Here is a 21,569-nt window from a genome sequence, read left to right as displayed (position 1 = left end):
GCATACATATTAGAAGCTGAAATATCAAACAAAAAACATTTGAAAATTTTTTTTAAATACAAGAACAGTAACATTTGCCATTTTATGACTGCAAAATTTCTTTCCCAGAGCTCAAGTGTTCATGTTTTGGCAGTTATGACTTAGTTGCTATTAAAATTTCAGTTACATCTCAGTAACAGGACATATTTATTCTTTTCCACGGCAATACTACAGATATAAAAGGGGAAGTTCTTATCAGTTCAACAATTTCTAATTGATCACAATCTGAAGGACTTCAACAGTGTATCCTAAGCCCAAGTGTAGAATCACTGATATCAACTTCTGGATTCCACATTTAATTAGACATGTGGACTCCAGAAGTTGCTGCTGATTTCAGAAGAAAACTCTTGGCAAATGCTAAGTCAAACCTTACTACAGTAAAATCCAGGTCATTGTATCAGCAGTTGCCAGAGGTAGTGATGGAAGCTAGTGTAATGTTGTCATTTAAGAAACATTTGGACAGGTACATGGATATGATAGGCATGGAGGGATATGGACGAATGGGACTTGTTTAATTGTGAAAACTTGACAGTTGGCCTGAAGGGCCCGTTTCCATGCTGTAAACCTCTATGACTCTAAGCTCACAGGAAGAATTGACTGTTGTGTAGTAGCAAAATGCCTGGGGTGGTTCTCAAACGATTGATTTGGACTGTCAGGAATCTCGTGTGTTACAAATCTTTGTTTCATCCAGTGTATCCGATGCTAGTTTCATTATACAAGATATGCCTAAAGCAAAACCTTCTTTATACACAAGGTAAAACAATTTTACCAAGGTGAAGACAACATAGCACTAGAAAGAGTAATATTTTTATTTTTCTTTGTACAAATACAAAAGTGAAATAATTATTCAATGTTGGTTATATTAGAAACTCATTTTAAGACTCTGAAATCAAATAATCTCAAATTGAAAAGAAAGACATTTCTAAATCAGGAAACTTGGCAGTGCCTCTGTAATTTTGCTGCTCAGATGTGGTCAGAGAAGGAAACCCTCTGACTCTCGTGCTCCAGCTCCATTAAGTTTGGATGAGTTTCATTCGAACTGTTCTTTTCCCTGACCTACATTTGCAAGGCACATTAATAAGTACACAGTGTTTATTGAATGCAAGTGTAATAATCAAAAAGCTAGGATTCATAAGGCTCACATCATGTAACATTGAAAAGATAATTAGAGAACTTTTCCTACCCACATGAAAGGTTGCTTTGAAAAACTAAAATCAATTGGTTTCTAGTGATGTAACCAGATCTAAAAACTTATGATTCATATTTTCAAACACAATTCTGATATGAATGGGGAGCAGCAATAAAGGAAATCAAACATATAAAGCCAAGCCTTTTGCACTGTTTGCACATAATCTATGGAGCAAAACAATCATCAGCATAAAGAGGTAACTATTTTGAAAAAAGAAGTTATTTTTAAATAATACAGCAAATCACACACCATTCCATTTACTCAGCTAGTTCTAGAATGATGAACATGAAATGCATGATTATATTTTGATTTTGGACTTGTGTGTATTGTCATAAAGTCTCAAAACAGTGGTTGAATAGGATGAAATCCATTTGTAGAAACAGTGTGAGTAAATAGATTCACTTTTCATGAGTCCAGTTACCAACAACGGTCATTCACCTAAACCTTAACCACCCATACATTAAACTGATTTAACAGGCAAATTATTGTTGATTATTTTTCAAGCTACACTGTAATGTTCCTCACTACCACCACACCACCCTCCATTGTGATCTTGATTTCATACTCTGCAGTCTACCTCATCATTCATCCAGTAAAGGCAAAGAAAAACATTTTTGTTGTAATTCATTCTAAATGCAACAATTACCAAGTTACATGGTTGACTTTAAAGAACACTAACTGCTATACATTAAATGTTCACAAATAAAACATTCCACTATACTCTTGGCTTAACTTTTTGCTATCTAAATATGGGATTTCTTGAATTTACTTTTGTAGGCAGCGTGGATCTATCTCCTGTGCCCCATTCTAGATTAACCATTACAGCATAAACACTGCCATTGTAGAAATTGAAGCCTGTCACTGGAGTGCAGCAACACTGAATTCTAAATAAAGACAAATAAAATCATTTAGTACAAGAATTACTTATTTATTTTACCATATCGAAGGCTTTATTGGCTTTTAAAGTTCCTTTTCTTGCCAACTTAATGAAGCAGTTGAGCAGTGGATGATAAAATAACCACTGCGCTTAAGTAGTACTCTTCATATGAAAGTCTTGAGATATTTCTGACAAAGTGTAGAAGTGCTATTAAAAAAACAAGCCTTTCATTACTGTCCAGGTTGGGAAGACACATTGGAAATTGTGTGGAGATCATGTGTTGTCAGCAGAAAGTTATGCATCAGAGAATCAGTACACAGATCTAATCAATGCACCTCACTGCCTTGGATTGTGGCCTCCCAGCTAGGTTGGCATGCTGGAAGCAATCCTGTGATTCCTTCAAATACCATTGATGCCAGTAACAAGATAGTGCTGGATGAGGAAGACCATTTGGTCCAATTTAGCTCACTCATCCAACTGTTTCTGTGCAGCTAGGATGCTCACCTCCACCAGCTAGCCTAGCAACTCATTTTAAATGCTAAACCCAGTCATGGTACAAAGTGTTCAGCCCGTTCTCCCACCTTCACTGTATATGCACTAGTTAAGGTTATGATTTCAACTTTGCACTTCTTGGCCAACATTCCACCAGTGTCAAACCAAACTCAAAATTTTTGAAGAAATTATAAAGGTGGGTTATATGATATCTAAAGTAAGAACATGGAATAAACATGGCAGAAACCTGCAATCTTGATTGCAAAATGGATTTTACATGAAAATGCGCAAGAACTGTGCAAATACTGACAAGATGCAACTATTAATGGGCTAACAGTGGCGGATGGAAAGGATTCAGCCAATAATCATCTTGTAAATCGATAAATTCTTTTCTGCCTCATTTCCTCTTCGCTCAGTCGTCCTTCACTCCTAACGGTGTATGGTCTTCTGCCATTACCGTAGGCCCCTGCAAACACAAACAAATCAAAAATAAGCTAACTGTTTGTCTATCATTAAGATTTCTTCAGGTTTGGAATTAGTCTCTCCCCCATATCCTGCAGTCCCACACATAAGCAGCCTTGCTGATCTTTAGGGGGCCTTATTGTCTCCCTAGTTATCCTTTTGTCCTAAATGACTTTGTAGAATCCCTTTGGATTCTTCTTAAGCTTATTTGTCCTCTGGACTTCCCTCATAAGTGTACATCTATTGCTCTTATGCTCTTCTAGGGATTCACTTGATCCCTGCTGGATTATCTCTGACATGTGCTTCCTTATTTTTCTTGACCAAAACCTCAATTTCTCTAGTCACCCAGCATTCCCTACAGCTACACTTGCCCTTCATGCTAACAGAACATACTGTCTCTGAACTCTCAGTATCTCATTTTTGAAAGCTTCCCATTTTCCAGCTATCCCTTTAGGTGCGACGATCCGCCCTCTAATCAACTTTTGAAAGTTCTCGCCTGTCACTGTCAAAATTGGCCTTCCTCCAATTTAGAACTTTAACTTTTAGATCTGGTCTATCCTTTTCCATCACTATTTTGAAACTAATAAAATTATGATCATGGGCCCCAAATTGCTCTCCCACTGACACCTCAGTCACCTGCCCTGTCTTATTTCCCAGGAGTAGATCACATTTTGCTCCTTCTCTGGTAGGTACATCCACATACTGATTCAGAAAATTTTCTTACACACACTTAAATTCCTCTCCACCCAAGCCCTTACACTTATTTTTTAAAAATAACAAATTTTTAGGAAAAAGTAATATTTAGGTTCTATAAGTTGTAAGAGACATAGTCTGTAATTGTAGGGGAGATACAGTACATCAGAATTCTGAAATGACAAATATTTGCTAATTAAAGAAAGATTTGAAGTCCGAGATCCATGACTCATTAACCAACTTTCCCTTCCAAAATAAGAAAAAAAAATTCGTTCTCCTGATAAGATCTCCACACTATTAGATGAACAGATGGGCAATTTTCTATAGAAAGTAGGAAGATGAACAATATTGGAGAGAAATAAGAGAGACAAGGCATGGACAGAAGAAATACATACAAAAACCCACTTCAGATTGCCTAAAGTCTGTTGGAAGATATGAAACAGTCCATGGTTTAAGAAAAAGTTCTGTGCAAGGAATTTCTTCCACCATCATACTTATAGCAAAGGAACTGGCATTTGGAACGCCATGTGCAGAATCTGGCAGTAAGTTGAGTCGCTGGCTCGAGAGGAGGTTGCACCCCGCTGTGGCCATTCCGCTCCCTGACTGATTTTAATAACAATGAGGCAGTTACCTGATTGCACTGGATATCCTGCCCACAAGAACTGCTTGCCAATTAGACATTGGCAGCTTTCTAGTACTGGCAGCGCAACCAGGCACAGAGGCCACTGTTGATACTGTAGGAAACTCTGAATGATAGATCATTGCTGGAGTCTACAGTGAAAGCCATTAAAGCAAACTCACTGGGAACATTCAGGGTGAGCCTGGCAAGGCTGTTTTTCTCTTTGGGCTGGGAAGATGGTGGGGAGGTTAGTATTTTGTGACATGCAGGGATCTTCCCTTGTGTGCAGCCCAGTTAGAGCCTGGCATGACTCCCACTTCAAAAGGTTCAATACGAAGTAGCCATTTAAGGTCCTCAATTGGCTCCTTTGCTCCCATTTCACCACATATACTACTGAAATACTTATATATGCAACTTTCTACCCCATGTAAATTTGCCTTCATCCACACAGATCACAGCAAGAAATCACCAGCTTTCTATACAACAGAATGCAATTCTGACTGATTGCAATCCATGGATAATGGTGCCAGAAGCTCAACATGAAACAAACAGTATTATTTTATATTTATTCTATTCATTCATCGGATGAGGGGGTTGCAATAAGGCTAGCATTTATTGCCCATCCCAGAGGGCAGTTCAGAGTCAACCACAATGCTGTGGGTCTGGGGTCACATGTCGGCCAGATCAGGTAAGGATGGCAGTTTCCTTCCCGAAAGGACTGCATCCACTTTTGTTATTTAGCCAGATTTTTGACTACAAGCCAATTGTGATTCAAAAAATTCCTCCGCCAAAGTTATGTTTAGAAGTAACATCTAAAGCAGTGTTGTCTAATTGAAATCAATACGCATCACTGGTTAACTAAAATGATGTTGTTTTAGTCACAAGCGTTAATGTTAATGGAAAATGTCTTGCTGTACACAAAATATAAACAAAGTTCATGTACACTCTTACTTAATATCTTCAAAAATTCAGTAAATATGGAAACAATGCCCATACTAATCAACAAAGCAGGCACACTGCTTTTCATCTTACTATTTTACCGATAAATGCATGTTAAAATGTACAAGCATGTACTGCCCAAATGAGTTTTGCGATCATACGTTTGATCAGCATGTCTTTGACTCATACTTTATTTACACAGCAGAAGTGCAACTACCATATCTGGATTTCTAATTGCCTACATGTCTATTGAATATGTATTGGATGATACTGGGTCTATTACATAGAGTGATATTTGTGGCAAATGGGACACTGTTAAGAACTCAAGGCAAGAATCATGGGCTTGTTTCCCAATGAGCACTGGGTTTGTAGAAACAACATAATAGGATAGATACATAAACAAACACATAATTCAGCTTTTCTTCCAAAGTCCTACGCTTGGAATGGTACTCTATTCTTCAGTCAAAATAATTCCACTCACTGTAACCACATCAGGACAGTGTACATACTTAGTCAACACCTATCACTATCAGTTAGTAAAATTACAGATATACCTCAAATTCTTTAATTTTGTGGTCATCATCATCACATGAAAACTGCAGCTGGCTGGAAGAATACTAGTGCAGGTGTTAGCATGTGAATCTGCTTTGCATGGGCATGTCTTAAACTCTTGTGTAATTTTGTGACTTAACCTGTATTGCCTGTTGATCCCTTGCACCCAGTTAGAAAGTGCTGGTAAGTAAAATATTCATATGTGGGGTGAAAATTAAGGCTGACTACTAATACGAATATAGCATGTCATGGGGAGGGGTTTGATTGATTTATATGCGCAGTGTATGTAAACACAAAATTGTTGCAATAAAAACAATATTGCTTTCTATGATGTGATCCAGGTTGTATTGTATATCTGCATATTAAAGGGTCAGTTTTCCATCTGGGATCTTGGACAGAAAGGACTCCACAGCCATAGGAAAAAATGTCTGATTTCTATCCATCTAATCTCAGATATCTTTACTTGCTGATTTATGAGCATGAGTCTAATTCTAATATCTACATATTCTAATATTTGTACCATTCTAATAATGCAAGGGGATCCCCAATAGCACATTGATTTCCTCCACACACTAAAGCTAGAAACTATTAAAGTAACTAAAGCCCACTTGATTGGCATCACATTTTGCAAACATTCACTCTCTTCACCATAGAACGCTCTTCTCCAAGGCCACACACCATCCTGACTTGGAAATATATCATCGTCCCTTTGGTGTCACTGGGTCAAAATCCTGAAATTTCCTCCCTGAGGGCTGTAGGCATCAACCTACTGCACTTTTCGCCACTTTCTCAAGGAGAGCTAGGGACGGGCAATAAATTCTGGCCCATACAGCGCCACCCACATCCCATGAATGAATAAAAAAAAATTATAGTATGTAACTTCCAGAATAAGTTGAGCACTCCCCACTGAATGAAGAAATCACAAGGCATGGATTAGGACGGCTATTTAGCCCATTGTAATATATCAATAGAGGAAGACCTGCTAGTAACTCAGTAATACATCAAACTATTCCTCAGGATGATTCTTGATTTCTGACTTCATAGCTCTGCCTTGCAGTACATTTCTGATGAAGAGTCACTGGACCTGACATATTAACTGCTTTCTCTCCACAGATGCTGCCAGACTTGCAGAGTTTTTCCAGCAATTTCTGTTTTTGTTTCTGATTTCCAACATCTACAGTTCTTAAGCGTTGTTTTTTGTTTAGTATATTTCAAGTGTTGGTTAATAATTTTGATGAGAAGACCTCCTTGATACCAGCCCCGAACATACCTCCTATCGAACTTATGCCTTATTGCTCTACTGTCTTTAATCTGAAGCAACATTCTGAATTTTGTTTCCATTCTCTTCACTTTGTGATACATAGTTTTGTTGGATCAAAGACGGTGAAGGAGTAGAGCTCCTGAACTGGAGCTCATCTGCCCTGACCACTTTCTTCTTTTCTCGCTTTTTTTTCCTACTTACCTTCTGCAGGGAGTTTGGTCGTGGAGGCGGCAGGAGTGGCTGGGGGCCCACAGTAGGGTCTTTGGTTGGTGTGCCCGAGCAGAATTCTGGTGGCCGATGGTGTCGTGGAAGTGGCTGGGGGCACGGAGCGGCACCAGAGTGGGACTCTGGCAGCTGGTGAGCCTGGATGGCGGCCGACAGTGTGGATGCATATGGATCAAGAGATTGAGCCCTCGTAGGGAAAGTCCAGCATGGGGTAACTGCAGGCCCATGGCTAAAGAAGAACCGTAATTTGGAACTTTTAATTTTATTTCTTATTTCCTACTTTATACTGAGATGATTTGTGATGTTGAACTGAAGATTGTGTCCCTAGTTACCTTGTACCTAAGATAGTGCCATAAATGGTGACATTGCAAACTTCTCACTGTGCTCATGTATTGCTATACTTTGCGTACATGTGAAAATAAAACCTAATTCTATTTCTAAAAGTTCTATGTTATATACCATATACAAGTAACCTTTCAGGCACTTCTTGTCCAGGCTGAAAACACCTTTCAAACCTTTCCCCATACTTGTACACTTTCTATCAAGGGTCAGCCTCAGTACAAAATTTCAAAACATGACACGTTAGAATTACCGACAGCACCCCTATTAAACAAGATATTTTAAACAATAAACTTTCTAAATCAATATGTTGAGTTTAGACTAAGCGGCATTAAAAATAACTGCATAGACCATGCACCAAGACACAGAAATGCGCACATCTTGTACAAATATAACTTGTCTGCCTTTTTTATTAGACCACGCTTGAAATTTGTAATAACCTCTTGTTTTTCCTCATTTACACAACTATATATGACTGTGGCTCCAATTATTCTCTCACTCCCAGAGAAGAATACAGTTATCCTAAACAGAGATAGTAAGAACTGCAGATGCTGGAGTCAGAGATAACAGTGTGGAGCTGGAGGAACACAGCAGGCCAGGCAGCACCAGAGGAGCAGGAAAGTTGATGTTGTTTCAGGTTGGGACCCTTCTTCAGTTATCCTAAACAGAATGTGATTGCCTGCACTGTCCTCAACCAAAGTTTATGCAGAAATTCAGTCTCATCTCCCATAGGTTAACTGATTCCTGCACACTTTCTGACAACTGGATTCCAGCTAAAATCTGCTGACATGTGCACATAACCAAATGGCAACTACCTGCTTCCAGATTAAACAACACAGAGGTGAGGCTAATCTCAGTGAAGAAACCCAAAATCAATTACTTCTCTCCATCTCCCACTTACTCACTAGACTTGTTCAGTTCCTGCAAATGAACAGCAATTGTACAACAAATTATCCAGCCTCCAGCAAACTCGACTGTTGAAGTCATTAGGATTTGGAGGCCGACTTCCACATGGCTCAAGCTTGTAGACATCCAACACGTCCAGCCACCCAGCAGCACAGACATGAATGTTAAGCAACATTAAGACTATTCAAATGGTGTGCTCACTTATTCTGCAATTCAAAAGTCTGAAATGATAGACTACAAATTCACTTGTATCAATTTGAATTCAAAGGCTTAAATTGCTAAACTAAGTGTTGGATAGTGATCCATTTCATCTCCTTGTCTCTAAACCAGCAGGTAGATACACAGACAGACACACAAACAGCTTTAGAGATCAAATTCCATTCATCAGCCAGAAAGACAGAACAGCCCATCTAAAGGGATGATGGAGATACAATGGTAATGTCATTAGACTGGCAGTATACAACCTCAGGCTAATGTTCTAGGCACTTGAATTCAAATCCCACCTTGGCAGATTGTGAATTTTGAATTAATAAGCTATCCTAAGTGTTGATCATTGTAAAAACTCTTCAGACTTTGGCCTTTGGGGAAAGAAATCTACCACTCGTACCTGGACTGGCCTCATGTGACTCCAGCCTCTCAGGAATATGGTCGACTCTTATGTGCCCCATTTTCAATTATTACTGGGCAATAAATAACTGGCCTAGCCAGAGCTGCCTAAATCCCAAGAACCACAAAGTAAAACATTGGGGAAAAATGTAAAACACTGTTCCACTCCCAGACCAAAAGAATCCACATTCTGCTTACTTCAACTGGAACTCACTGTCCACACAAACTAATCAGCTCATTCACACAAGTATATTTCACAATTAATTAAGTTCCTTCATGCCAATGGAATTCACAACAGACAATTCCATTGTAATCTGCTTTTACAACAACTTAAAAAATTCAGAAATAGCGTGTGACTTTGGCCGATCCCTGCCATGTCTTGGATCACAGTTAGGATAAGGGGAGGTGATTTACTCCCAAGCTTCTCCTGGACAAATAAAGATGCCTTTACTCTTGAACCTCCATTCTTCTGCATTGGATAGCACCTCCATTCCTTACTACTTAGGACAATACAGCTGTTTGGGAACAGGTCACAGAAGGGTCATGCTCCTGCAAGTTAAGTATTTCATAAACCTTACCTAATTTGAACAATTTTTAAAACCAGAATCAATTCTATCTTATTCCCCTAACACAAAATGGACCCCGATTATGCATAACTCCTGAGGCCAGACATTAATATATCCCTAGGTTAAGTGAACAAGTATTAAATCTAAATTAATCTGTAATGGAAGAGTTAACATCTCTGTAACTATTACACACTGTTAGGTTAGAATAATCTGGATTTCATCTGAATGAATGTGGAATTCCTAAGGCATTGCGAGTGACTGAAAAGCATGCATTGCTGAGTCTCCAGTGGAGGCCCTGGGTTTGGAGTGTGCAGTAATTAGATCCAGATGTTTTCTAACTTCTTAATTAATGGGGAATATATTTGTATCTGCCAAGACAGAAAAAATCCCTTGACCAATCACTGGTCACACTAAAATTACGTTCCTCTTTACAGTACTGCAGAAGAACTCACGCAATAAAAAATAAAAAAAATAGCATGCACTCCATGTCAAAACACAAGCATGTTGTGTACATAATTATTGGGTCCTCCAATAAACAGGAAAATAAATCAGATATTATCATAATTAAAATGATATGACAGATTAGCATCTATCAACAATCCTGTCCAGTTTGTTCCATGAACCTAATCCTGAATCAGGACCCAATCTATTTCAATCTTTTTTCCCTAACCCCCCACATCATATTCCATTCTTGCATTGCTTCCTGAATCACAAATTCTCTCTAAGTTCTGAAGACTTCTAAATACAGCAGCTGCTAATGGTGCATTGTAAAATCCAGCACCATCCATGCAGTATCCTCCAAATGTGGTAGCACCCATTTAATCCAGTCACTGTACAGTCATACAGTAATCCAAACTACATCTACAATATTAGTTCCAAAAGGTTCAATCAGAACACTGCATTCATACGCACTGCACCACCATAAAAACTATTGTCCAGAGGAGCAGAGTCTATTCAGTGCAACACTACTTAAAAACATTAGAGATAGAGCAGAAGGACTCTAAAAGGCCACTCAAACTTGCTATGCCATTCAATCAGATGTTGGCTCATTTTCTGCCCAAAATCTACATCAGCTAGCTGGTGGGAGTATTCACTGACATCTTCAACCTCTTCCCTCATACAAGCTAAAGTCCCCACCTGCTTCAAGAAGACCGCCATCACACCATTATTCCAGTACCAAAGAAAGCACACGCAATGTGCCTTAATGACTAACACCTGGTGGGTCTGACTTCCACAATCATGAAGTGCTTCGAAAGGCTGGTCATGTCCCACATCAACTCTAACCTCCCAGCCTGCCTCGATCCCCTGCAATTTAACATGTAACAGGTCCACAGTGGACACCATCTACCGAGCCCTGCACTCATCCCTGGAACATCTGGACAACAAGGGCACCTACGTTAGACTCTGACTCATTGACTACAGCTCTGCCGTGAACACCATAATCCCCTCCAGACTGATCTCAAAATTCCGAGGCCTAGGTCTCGACTCCACCCTCTGCAACTGAATCCTCAGCTTTCTGACCCACAGACTGCAATTAGTGACGGTAGACAACTGCAATTCCTCCATGATACCCCTCAACACTGGAGCCCCCCAGGGCTACATTCTGGGCCCCCTACACCGACAACTGTGTAGCTAAATTCCGAATGAACGCCATCTACAAGTTTGCTGATGACACCACCGAGGTAGATGGACATCAAACAAGGATGAGTCAGAATACAGGAAGGCGATAGAGGGCTTGGTATCATGGTGCAATGATAACAACCTCTCTCTCAACGTCAGCAAAACAAAAGAACTTCAGGAAGAAAGGAGGAGCTGAGGTTGACAGGGTTGAGAGCATCAAGTTCCTCAGAGAGACTATAACCAACAACCTGTCCTGGACTTCTCATGTAGATGAGACGGTCAAGAAGACACAACAACGCCTCTTCTTCCTCAGGTGGCTCAGGAAATTTGGTATGTCCATAAGGTCCCTCACCAACTTCTATAGATGCTCCATTGAGTGCATACTGTCCGGGTGCATAATGGTAACAGCTCTGCCCAGGACTGTAAGAAACTACAGAAGGTGGGGTGCCCAGCCCAGACCATTACGGAAGCCAACCTTCCATCCATGGACTCCATTTACACAGCTCGCTGCCGCGGAAAGGCTGCCATCATCAAAACCCATCCCACCCCGGTGATACCCTTCTGTCAGGCAGCAGATATAGAAGCTTGAACACACATACCAACAGGCTCAAGAACAGCTTCTTCCATGCCATTTTTAGACTAATGAATGGACTCTCTAACTTCAAATATTGACCTTGCTAATGTTGATCTTGCTTTGTGAACCTCCTGTGCAGTGTCACCTGTATACCTCACTCTGTCGAAACACCCTATGATCTGAATGTCCTTGTTTGCTATGATCTGCCTGTGTTGCTTGCAAGACAAAGCTTTTCACTGCACTTGGGTACATGTGACTACAATAAATTAAATCAAATCAAATCAAAACATTATTAAAGTTAATGACTGCTCATCCTTCTGAGATCATCTGATTATCCACACATTTCTGGAAAGAGCACGCCAAAGACTCAGAACCCTTTAGGAACATAGGAGTAGGCCATTCAGCCCTTGAGTTCACTCAGCCACTCTAGATCATGGCTGATCATCTATCAGAACATCATTTTCTTGCCCTATTCCCATCTCCCTTTGAGTGAAGAAATGTCTCCACATCTGCATCCTCTGTATCCAATTGCTTATATGAGATTACAAACTTTTGTTCTAGGTTTTTTCGACATCAAACGGTATCTCGGCAGTTCAGGTGTTACAGTCAGTGTCTTAGCATTTACTCTTTAAAGCTCCCGTAAAATGTTAAATGTTTCAATGAGCTTGGGACACCTACATGTTAATTGTGGAATTATTATGCAAGACAATAAAAACCCCTCCGCATGTCGACATTTACAAGTCTCTCACCTTTAAAAAAAACATTTATTTTAATTCTTTCTGCCCATTACCCAATGATTAATCCAAGATAATACATTATCTCTAATACCTTAAGCCCCAATCTTGTGCAATAATGCTCCAACGTAACACTTACAGACGCCTTATGGAACCCAAATATATTGTACTCATTGCATCACCCTCATTCGTCCTGGCAATTACAGCCTCAAAAAGAACAGTTTTGTCAAATTCAATTTCTCTTTCATAAAACAGTGTTGACTTGCCTAATTATATGGTTTTCTAAGTGTCCTATTACTATGTCTCCAATAATAGATTCCAGCATTTGCCCTTCGACTGATATCAGGCTATCGGGACAGTAGTTCTCAATTTTCATTCCCAATCCTTTCAGAAATTGGAGGGTTGTATTAGCTACTTTCCGATTCATGGGGAACATTCAAGAATCTAAAAAAATCTGCAAAATCAAGACCAATGCATTCTCTTTTAAAAGCCTAGGATGTAGGCCATCTAGTCCAGGGGATTAGTTGGCTCTTCATACTATTATTTTGTGAGGCTTTTTTCCTTGCTAATGTTATTTACTTAAGCTCATCACCCTTACTAGAATGTTGTGCCCCCCAGCTGCAGATATGTTCTTCATATATGCTACTATAAAGATGCACATAAGATTGTTAGATCTTAGGTCCTGCTAGTTGGGGAGGACAGAGGCAAGTGATGAAAATACTTGTAGCTGGTTTCCTGCCTCTGTTTTCATCACTGGTTAGTTTTGCCAGAATAGGGGTTAGAGGTCCTGAAAACTTTAAAAAACTCACCTTTTCCATTACTAACTGTTATTAAATTGTTCAAGCATATTAAGGAGTATGTTGAGATTTTGTTGGGGGTGCTGGGGCTGCACACTGGACCAGGGAAGACCAGGCGCATGCAAACAATAGTTCAGCACAGAGTCAGCCTTGACCACCCCAGAGAGTTAAGTGGGCAAAAGGGAGAAAGGTGAAGAGGGAGACTATGCTTTGGGCATCCAGGTACCATCTGTCTAGGTTGTGGGAACAGTGTCTGTGCTTACCAGAACAATATTGTGTTACCACCTTCCTGAAAACACGAGGACAGAGGAAGAAGAACTCAATTAGACAGCGCAATGAGCACAAGGAAGGCAGCAGCTGGCAACAAACTTGCAGCTTGATGTCAGGTCCAGTGGCAAAGAGGTACAGAATCCCCTGCATGAAAGGCAAATCCGAGGCATCAGGAACAGGAAGAACACAGAGACCATACTCACAGCATAGGAGGCGATAGCCTAGTGATATTATTATTAGGCTACTAATCCAGAGACACGGGTTTGAATCCTGCTACGGCAGATAAGTCTGGAATTAAGAGTCTCGTGATGACCATGAGACTAGAGTCGATTGTGAAGACCCATCTTTACTCAGAGAGTAGTAAGGGTGTGGAATGCCCTGCCTGCAAAAATAGTAGACTCGCCCACTTTAAGGGCATTTAAATGGTCATTGGATAAACATATGGATGATAATGGAATAGTTTAGGTTAGATGGGCTTCAGATTGGTTTCACAGGTTGGCACAACATCGAGGGCCGAAGGGCCTGTACTGCGCTGTAATGTTCTATGTTCTATGTTCTATGTTCTATGTTCATCTGGCTCACTAGTGTCATTTGGGGAAAGAAACTGCTATGCTTAATAAGAACCGAAAGATATGTGGATGCTGTAAATCAGGAACAAAAACAGAAGTTGCTGGAAAAGCTCAGCAGGTCTGGCAGCATCTGTAAAGAAAAAAATCAGAGTTAACGCTTCTGCAGAATTGGGGTCACTGGAACCGAAAGGTTAACTCTGGTTTTCTTCACAGATGCTGCCAAACTGCTATCCTTATCTAGTCTGGCCTACATGTGACTCCAGACCACAGCAATGTGATTGGCACTTAACTACCCTCCGGGCAATTAGGTAAGGATGGGCAATAAATGTTGTTCTAGCCGGCAATGCCCATATCCTGTGAATTAACAAAAGATAAAAGGACCTGCCAGTGAAGACAGAGAGCTACTGGGATATATCAGAGAACCAGTATCATTGGAGATAGTGACTCTTCAGGCAGTGGTCAGAGATTTAAGTCCTTATCAAGGAAGACCGCATACCTTGCAGCAGTGTTCATCCTGACCTATTAGTTGTTGTCAAAGTCACTGCGGCTTTGAAATTCTTTGCCTCTGGATCTTTCCAAAGATCAACTGTGGACCTTCAGGGTGATTTGCAAATAGGTATTCAGTGTTGCATCTTCTGAGTCTAAATTTAAAACCCTCCTTCCGTACAGATCACTCTCACGCCCAACATGAAATTCCATCATGTTGTGATCCATTTGTCAAAGGATAGTTTACAAGATTTTAATTAACCGTCTCACAACAGCACATTAAATCTAAAAAACTGCTTGTGCGTTCTAATTCTGTGCCTCCATTGCAAGAGGATTTCAGTTCAGAAGTATGGGTCTTTTACTGCAGTTTTGCAGGACCTTGGTGAGACTACACCAAAGTGCAGTTTTGATCTCCTGACGTAAGAAAGGATATATTTGCCAGAGGGAGTGCTGTGGAGGATCATAAAGCTGATACTGGGATGGTGAGCAGAGATTGGTGAATAAAGTCCCAGCCAAACCAGAGTTTAGAGTGGTGACAGCAATCTGATAGAAATGTATAAAATTTGAACAGCACTGGACAGACCAGACGCAGGGAGGATGTTTTCCCTGGCTGGGGAGTCTAGAACCAGGGGGCACAGTCTTAGGTTAGGGGTAGGCCATATAGGAATGAGATGAAAAATGTTTTCTCTCAAAGGATACTGAAACTGAGGAATTCTGTACCACAGAAGGCTGGTGAGACCAATTTATTGAATATATTCAAGGAAAAAGATACATATATCTATAGAGAAATCAGGAATATGGCATTGAGATAGATTATCAGCCCTGATCGTACTGAATGGTGAAGCAGGCTCAAAGGAGCGAATGGCCTATTCCTGCTCCTAATTTCTACGTTAATGCAATAGGTTCCAAATTGCTTAAATATTGAACAGACCACTTTTCATCTCTGGATTTTTGTCCAAGGCAAAAACATTGGACATCTATTTGGAACTGAGCACTGTCTAAACAAGCTAAATATGACCAGCTGACCAAAAATAACTGAAAAGGTAGGGGTGGCTACATAATTTATATCCATTTATACAATACTTCTCTACAAAATTAGTTTTTGCCCATTTATGTTTCCAGTATCACAGACCCGCACCTTGACCAGAAGCATGAACGGAGAAACTGCAAAATCTGCTGTAGTGCTCCCAACAAGGTCATGTGTAAACATCACAAAAGTCTCAACCTATCTTTGTGATGGAGCTATCCACCCCAAGACCATAGTTAAGGCTCGAAACAGGTAGGTTCAGATTTGGCCTCTGAGCAAGTGTCCATTTGCCATAAGGTGGCAGTACAGGCAAACTTTAGGAAATTTAGTTAAAATCTCAGACAATGTGAGTCAACAAAGCCTTCTGCACAACAAATAGATTTTGTTATTGTTTAAGAAATGCATTCAAAAAAACACTAGACACCAAGTAAGGCAAAATACATCAGCAATCATTGCACTGTTGAGCTGGATTATCAAATAGGGCAAGGATTGACTGTTCCTGCCAGCAGTTTCTTTGGCCATTTGTTCATCACAAATGTTTTGTGGGATGAACGGCCATTAGAATTCCTCATAAGCCTGATTGAATTGAGGACTCAAACTTGAAGTGCACTGAACTGTAAAATATAAAGTATAAAGTAGTACATAAGCACATTCTGGGATGATGATGAAGAGCATATCCATTTTGAAACACACTTCAAACAATATGCACTTAGCATAAACTCTTTTGGAATTTAGTTCGATGTATTTAACAGGAATTTTGTTTCCCTATTACCTTTGAGAAGAAATTAAGAACAAAAAGACTGCATCACTGCTGTGTTTTTTGGAGAGGCAAGATGTTACAGAGACTGATTTTGCTGCAGTCAAAAACTTTGAAGAGATAATGTCTGCTTTTAAATTATAGCTGTCCTCTCATCTTTCTTTTACTGCTGCTGTCATGGAGAAGGAGTGAGCTAGAGATCTAAGGATAGGGACACATGTAACAATTAGGTGGAAGACAGTCAGTTCCTGTCAATATGGTTTTTGCTCTTGTTCTTCTTCCCAACCCACACTAAGTGGCAATGACAAGTTTCACTGCATGTTGCAGTATCCCCATCACTGGCACGGTTGTAAAACAATATAACAAACCCCTGAGATAATAAGGTGTAGAGCTGGATGAACACAGCAGGCCAAGCAGCATCAGAGGAGCAGGAAAGCTGATGTTTCGGGTCTGGACCCCCCTCTCTCGATAACAAACCCCTTATCTCTGGAATCAATCTATTGAACCTCCTCTGAACTGCCTTCAATGCCACCACATGCTTCCTCAAATAAGAGGACCAAAACTGTGCACAATACTCCAGGTGCGGTCTCACCAATGCTTGTATAGTTGCAATAAAACTTCCTTAACTTTATATTCGATTCCTTTAGCTATAAAAGTCAATGCCTTCGTTATTGGGGAGGCAATGGCCTCGTGGTATTTTTGCTGGACTGTTAATCCAGAGACCTAGGTAATGTTCTGGGGACCTGGGTTCGAATCCCGCCATGGCAGATGTTGGAATTTGAATTCAATAAATATCTAGAATTAAGAGTCTAACAATGACTGTGAATCCATTGTCGATTGTTGGAAAAACCCATCTGGTTCACTAATGTCCTTTAGGGAAGGAAAATGCCATCCTTACCCGGTCTGGTCTACATGTGAGTCCAGACCCACAGCAATGTGGTTGACTCTTAACTGCCCTCTGGGCAATTAGGGATGGGCAATAAATGCTGCCTAGCCAGCAACTCCCTCATCCTGTTAATGAATTTAAAAAAAATCCATTTGTTTTATTTATTATCTGCTGTACCTGCATGCCAGTTTTCTGTGACTCATTGTGTTGTTGGTCAGCATTTCTTGCCCATCCCTAGCTGTGCTTGAGAAGGTGGGGGTGAGCTGCCTTCTTAAACCGCTGCAGTCCACATGCTGTAGGTTGACCCATAATGCCCTTAGGGAGGGAATTTCAGGATTTTGACCCAGTGACATTAAGGGAACGGCGATATATTTCCAAGTCAGGGTGGGAAGTGGCTTGGAGGGAACTTGCAGCAGGTGGTGTTCCCATTATCTGCTGCCCTTGTCTTTCTAGATGCTGTAGGTTTGGAAGGTACAATCTAAGGATCTTTGGTAAATTTCTGCAGCGCATCTTGTATATAGTACCCACTGCTGCTACTAAACATTGGCGGTAAAGGGAGTGGATGTTTGTGGATGCAGTGCCAATCAAGCGGGCTGCTTTGTTCTGGATAGTGTCAAGTTTCTTGAGCATTGTCAGAGCTACACTCATTCGGACAAGCAGAGAGTATTCCATCAAACTCCTGACTTATGTCTTGTAGATAGTGGACACGCTTTGGGAAGTCAGCAGGTGAGCTACTCACTGCAGGATTCCTAGCCTCTGACCTATTCTTGTAGCCATTGTATTTATACAGCTAGTTTAGCTCAGTTTGTCAAGGTCAAAAATCACACGACACCAGGTTATAGTCCGACGGGTTTATTTGAAAACAGTAGCTTTCAGGGCGTTACTCCTTCATCAGGTGTAGTGAGAGAGGCATTAAGACACAGAATTTATAAGTAAAAGATCAAAAAATCATACAACCTGGAGTCAGACTGGTTTTACTTCCAAAGCAGAAATTTATAAAATGCCCCATTGACTGACAGGGTCTACAAATCGTGTGCTTTTTGAACAAAATAGAATATCTGCAAATGCAAATTCACCCCATTGATCTGTTTGCGCGTGTGCCTGTATGCTTCACAATAATGCAGAGTCAACGAACAGAGGCTGATAGCCGAGTTCTGTACTCATGAGGATGGCCTCAACCTTGATCTTGGGTTCATGTCGCACTACAGGTGACCCCACCACACCATCTACTCTCACATACACATAGAGAGACAGACACATGCACACAGACATAAATTTATTGGGTGAATTTGCATTTGCAGATTTGTATTTGCAGATACATCCTATTTTGTTCAAAAAGCACACAATTTGTAGACACAATCAGTCTATGGGGCATTTTATAAATTCCTGCTTTGGAAATAAAACCAGTCTGACTCCAGGTTAAAACACAGACAGGTTCTAAACAAGGCCTCACACATCAAATGCATTGTCTGACCTGAGATGTCACCTCTTGTATACACCGATAAAATCTTTAGTTATCTCGGAGCAGTGACTGGAAAGAAATTCTGGGATTTGCATTTTAATCAATCAAAACCTGCATCTCCTTTCTAACTGATTAAAGATTTAATAGGAGGGAGTCAGCCAGTCATTATAGGTTTATTCAATACATTTGCATCAGTTGTATGATCTTTTACTTATAAATTGTGTCTTGATGCCTCTCTCACTACACCTGATGAAGGAGCAATGCTCAGAAAGCTTGCGTTTTCAAATAAACCTGTTGGGCTATAAACTGGTGTTGAGAGATTTTGGACCTTGTCTAACCCAGTCCAACACTGGTACCTCTATGTCATAGCTCAGTTTGTGGTCAATGGTAAACTCCAGATGCTCATAATGACACCATATTACATACACTCATTTAAGTTAAAAGGGCTGTTTTAGTATTCGTGTTTTCATCCCTCCTCAAACAATAAATTTAACATCTGCATCAGGTTTAGATATTGTACACTAAAGATCTAGAAATCAAATTATTTGAAGATTAAGCATGCACAGAATACTGCAGATCAACATAGAGAAATATATTTTTGAAAGCAGTTTCACCATCAATTACAAAGAGAACGGAACATTTCTCCCTTGGGCCCAAAGGGAAATCGCTCTATAGTTGTCCATCTTCCAACTGGTTTTTCATAGTTGATAAACCGGATCCAAATGAATATATTTTCTCAAATTGCATATACAAATCCAGACCAATACGTTCAAAATTAGCCGTTTGATTTCAAATATATAAAGAGTAGAATAGCCAAAAAAGAAACACACATACCACAGTCGTTTAGACTTGCCCGAATTGCTGCTTCTAATTGTTCCTCCTCAGTCAGTCCTCCTGTATAGTTTGTCCTGTAGTTTGAGGCATCATAACTAAAATTATTGTAACCAGAGTACCCTTGGGTTCACAAAAACAGACAAACTCCAATTAGGGCAATATATAGAGGGAAAAAAATAAAGCAAGCAGACATTACCCATTTCATTGTTTAACCCATGGTGTAATAAACAAATAGCTTTGACAATTCCAGATAAAGGGCATATTGGAGTATAGTAATTATGTAAACTAAAGCGGGTAAGCAAGTTACTGAAAAATCAACTGTTTTGCTGTTATTTGAGGCCCTGCTCTTCTTCAATGAATGGCATGGAATTGATCATGCCCAACTATGAAGGTAAATAGGTCCTTGGTTTGAGGTCCTCATCCAAATGCCAGGGCCCCTGATGATGCAGCACTCATTTGTGACAATCGGAGCTTGTGCTCAATTGACTGGAATGGGGCTTGAATTCTCAATCCTCTGACTCAACCAAGTGCGTTATCATTGAGTTACAGCTGACACCCTTTGTAAAGAATTAGAAATTTGTTGTAAAGATGTTCATGAAGTTCAGGCGAATTGAGAAGGAATTTCCTTTCAGAGACTGAAGGCTTCCTCCCAGTAAGTTGTCAGCTGCAGGGAAAACACTCCATTAATTGACTTGTTAATTCTACATTCTAGTTATATTCGGACAATATCAGATCAGATTGTTTTGGGTATGACAAAAAAAATGGAAAAAAGGAAGTGAAGAAAGCCACTATATTGCTAGGGCCTTTGGCTGTATGGTGAGATCATGGTTGATCTGCGACCCAACTCCATACATGTACCTTGGTCCTGTACACTAACATCCTTGGAGAACAAACATAGGATTTTCACCTTTGGCTCTGCACAGTTTCCAAAATTTAGTGCAAATCTTTATTAGAAATACTAATCAGGCAGAGTGAACCAAATGCATTCTTATTATCTCTTAGTGATATCTAGCTTGCAAAAACAAAGTCTATGTGTATTCTCTGTGGGACTCTTTGCAGGACTGCTTTCAGCAAATTCATTTAAATGACAACAACCAGCAAAGCACTTTAGAACGCGTACATTAAAACATGTTGGGATCTTGTGATGTACTGGTATTGGCCTTCTTTCTATTCCAGAAGGCTCAAGTTCACCCGCAACGGATGTCAATTTAACACACGTGAACAGGTTGCTCGACAATATCCAATAAAAATGTGCTGAAAACGAGTTCTACAAAGGGTCACCAAACTTGAAACATTAACTTTGCTTACTCTCTGCAGATGGTGCCAGACTTGACGAGTTTCTCCAGCAATTTCTGTTTGTGTTTCAGATTATTAACCTGCACACTCTGTTGTTTTTTTATTATAACTGAGGACAGATTGCTTGGCTGCTGATGAATCAGTTTTGTACACTGAGTGAGTAGTGTCTGGAGAGGGATAAAATACTTTTGGTAGTTGGAGTCTGCGCGGAGCACAGAGCAACAGTGAGACACCTGAGTTTGGTGACAAGTGGATTAGGTTGTGTAATCAGTTCCTGGATTATTATCTGTAGTTGGTAAGGTTCACAAAGGCAGGAGAATTTGGCACCATGGCATGCTCCTTCTGCAATTTGTGGGAAATCAGGGGCACTTCCAGTCTCCATGGTGACAGTGTACGCAGGAAGTGTGTTCAGCTCAGCTCCTGATTGACCACATGAAGCTCCTGGAGCTGCAGACAGACTCACTGTGGAGCATCCACGAGGCCGAGAATGTC

At 40.3% G+C, this 21,569-nt stretch overlaps 1 long non-coding RNA gene across 1 annotated transcript; it reads right to left on the bottom strand.

The window, feature by feature from the left end:
- Positions 1 to 830: 830 nt before the first annotated feature.
- Positions 831 to 19,906, bottom strand: LOC125484748. The gene is made up of 2 exons (XR_007263561.1): positions 19,782 to 19,906; positions 831 to 3,063 (listed from the first exon to the last, which is right to left on the bottom strand). It is a non-coding gene; the product is annotated as an uncharacterized LOC125484748 (long non-coding RNA).
- Between the last annotated feature and the right edge of the window lie 1,663 nt (positions 19,907 to 21,569).

The sequence above is a fragment of the Rhincodon typus genome, chromosome 13, assembly GCF_021869965.1.
Source record: "Rhincodon typus isolate 14 chromosome 13, sRhiTyp1.1, whole genome shotgun sequence".
Taxonomy (NCBI): Eukaryota; Metazoa; Chordata; class Chondrichthyes; order Orectolobiformes; family Rhincodontidae; genus Rhincodon; species Rhincodon typus.
This window is presented reverse-complemented; position numbering and strand designations above follow the sequence as displayed.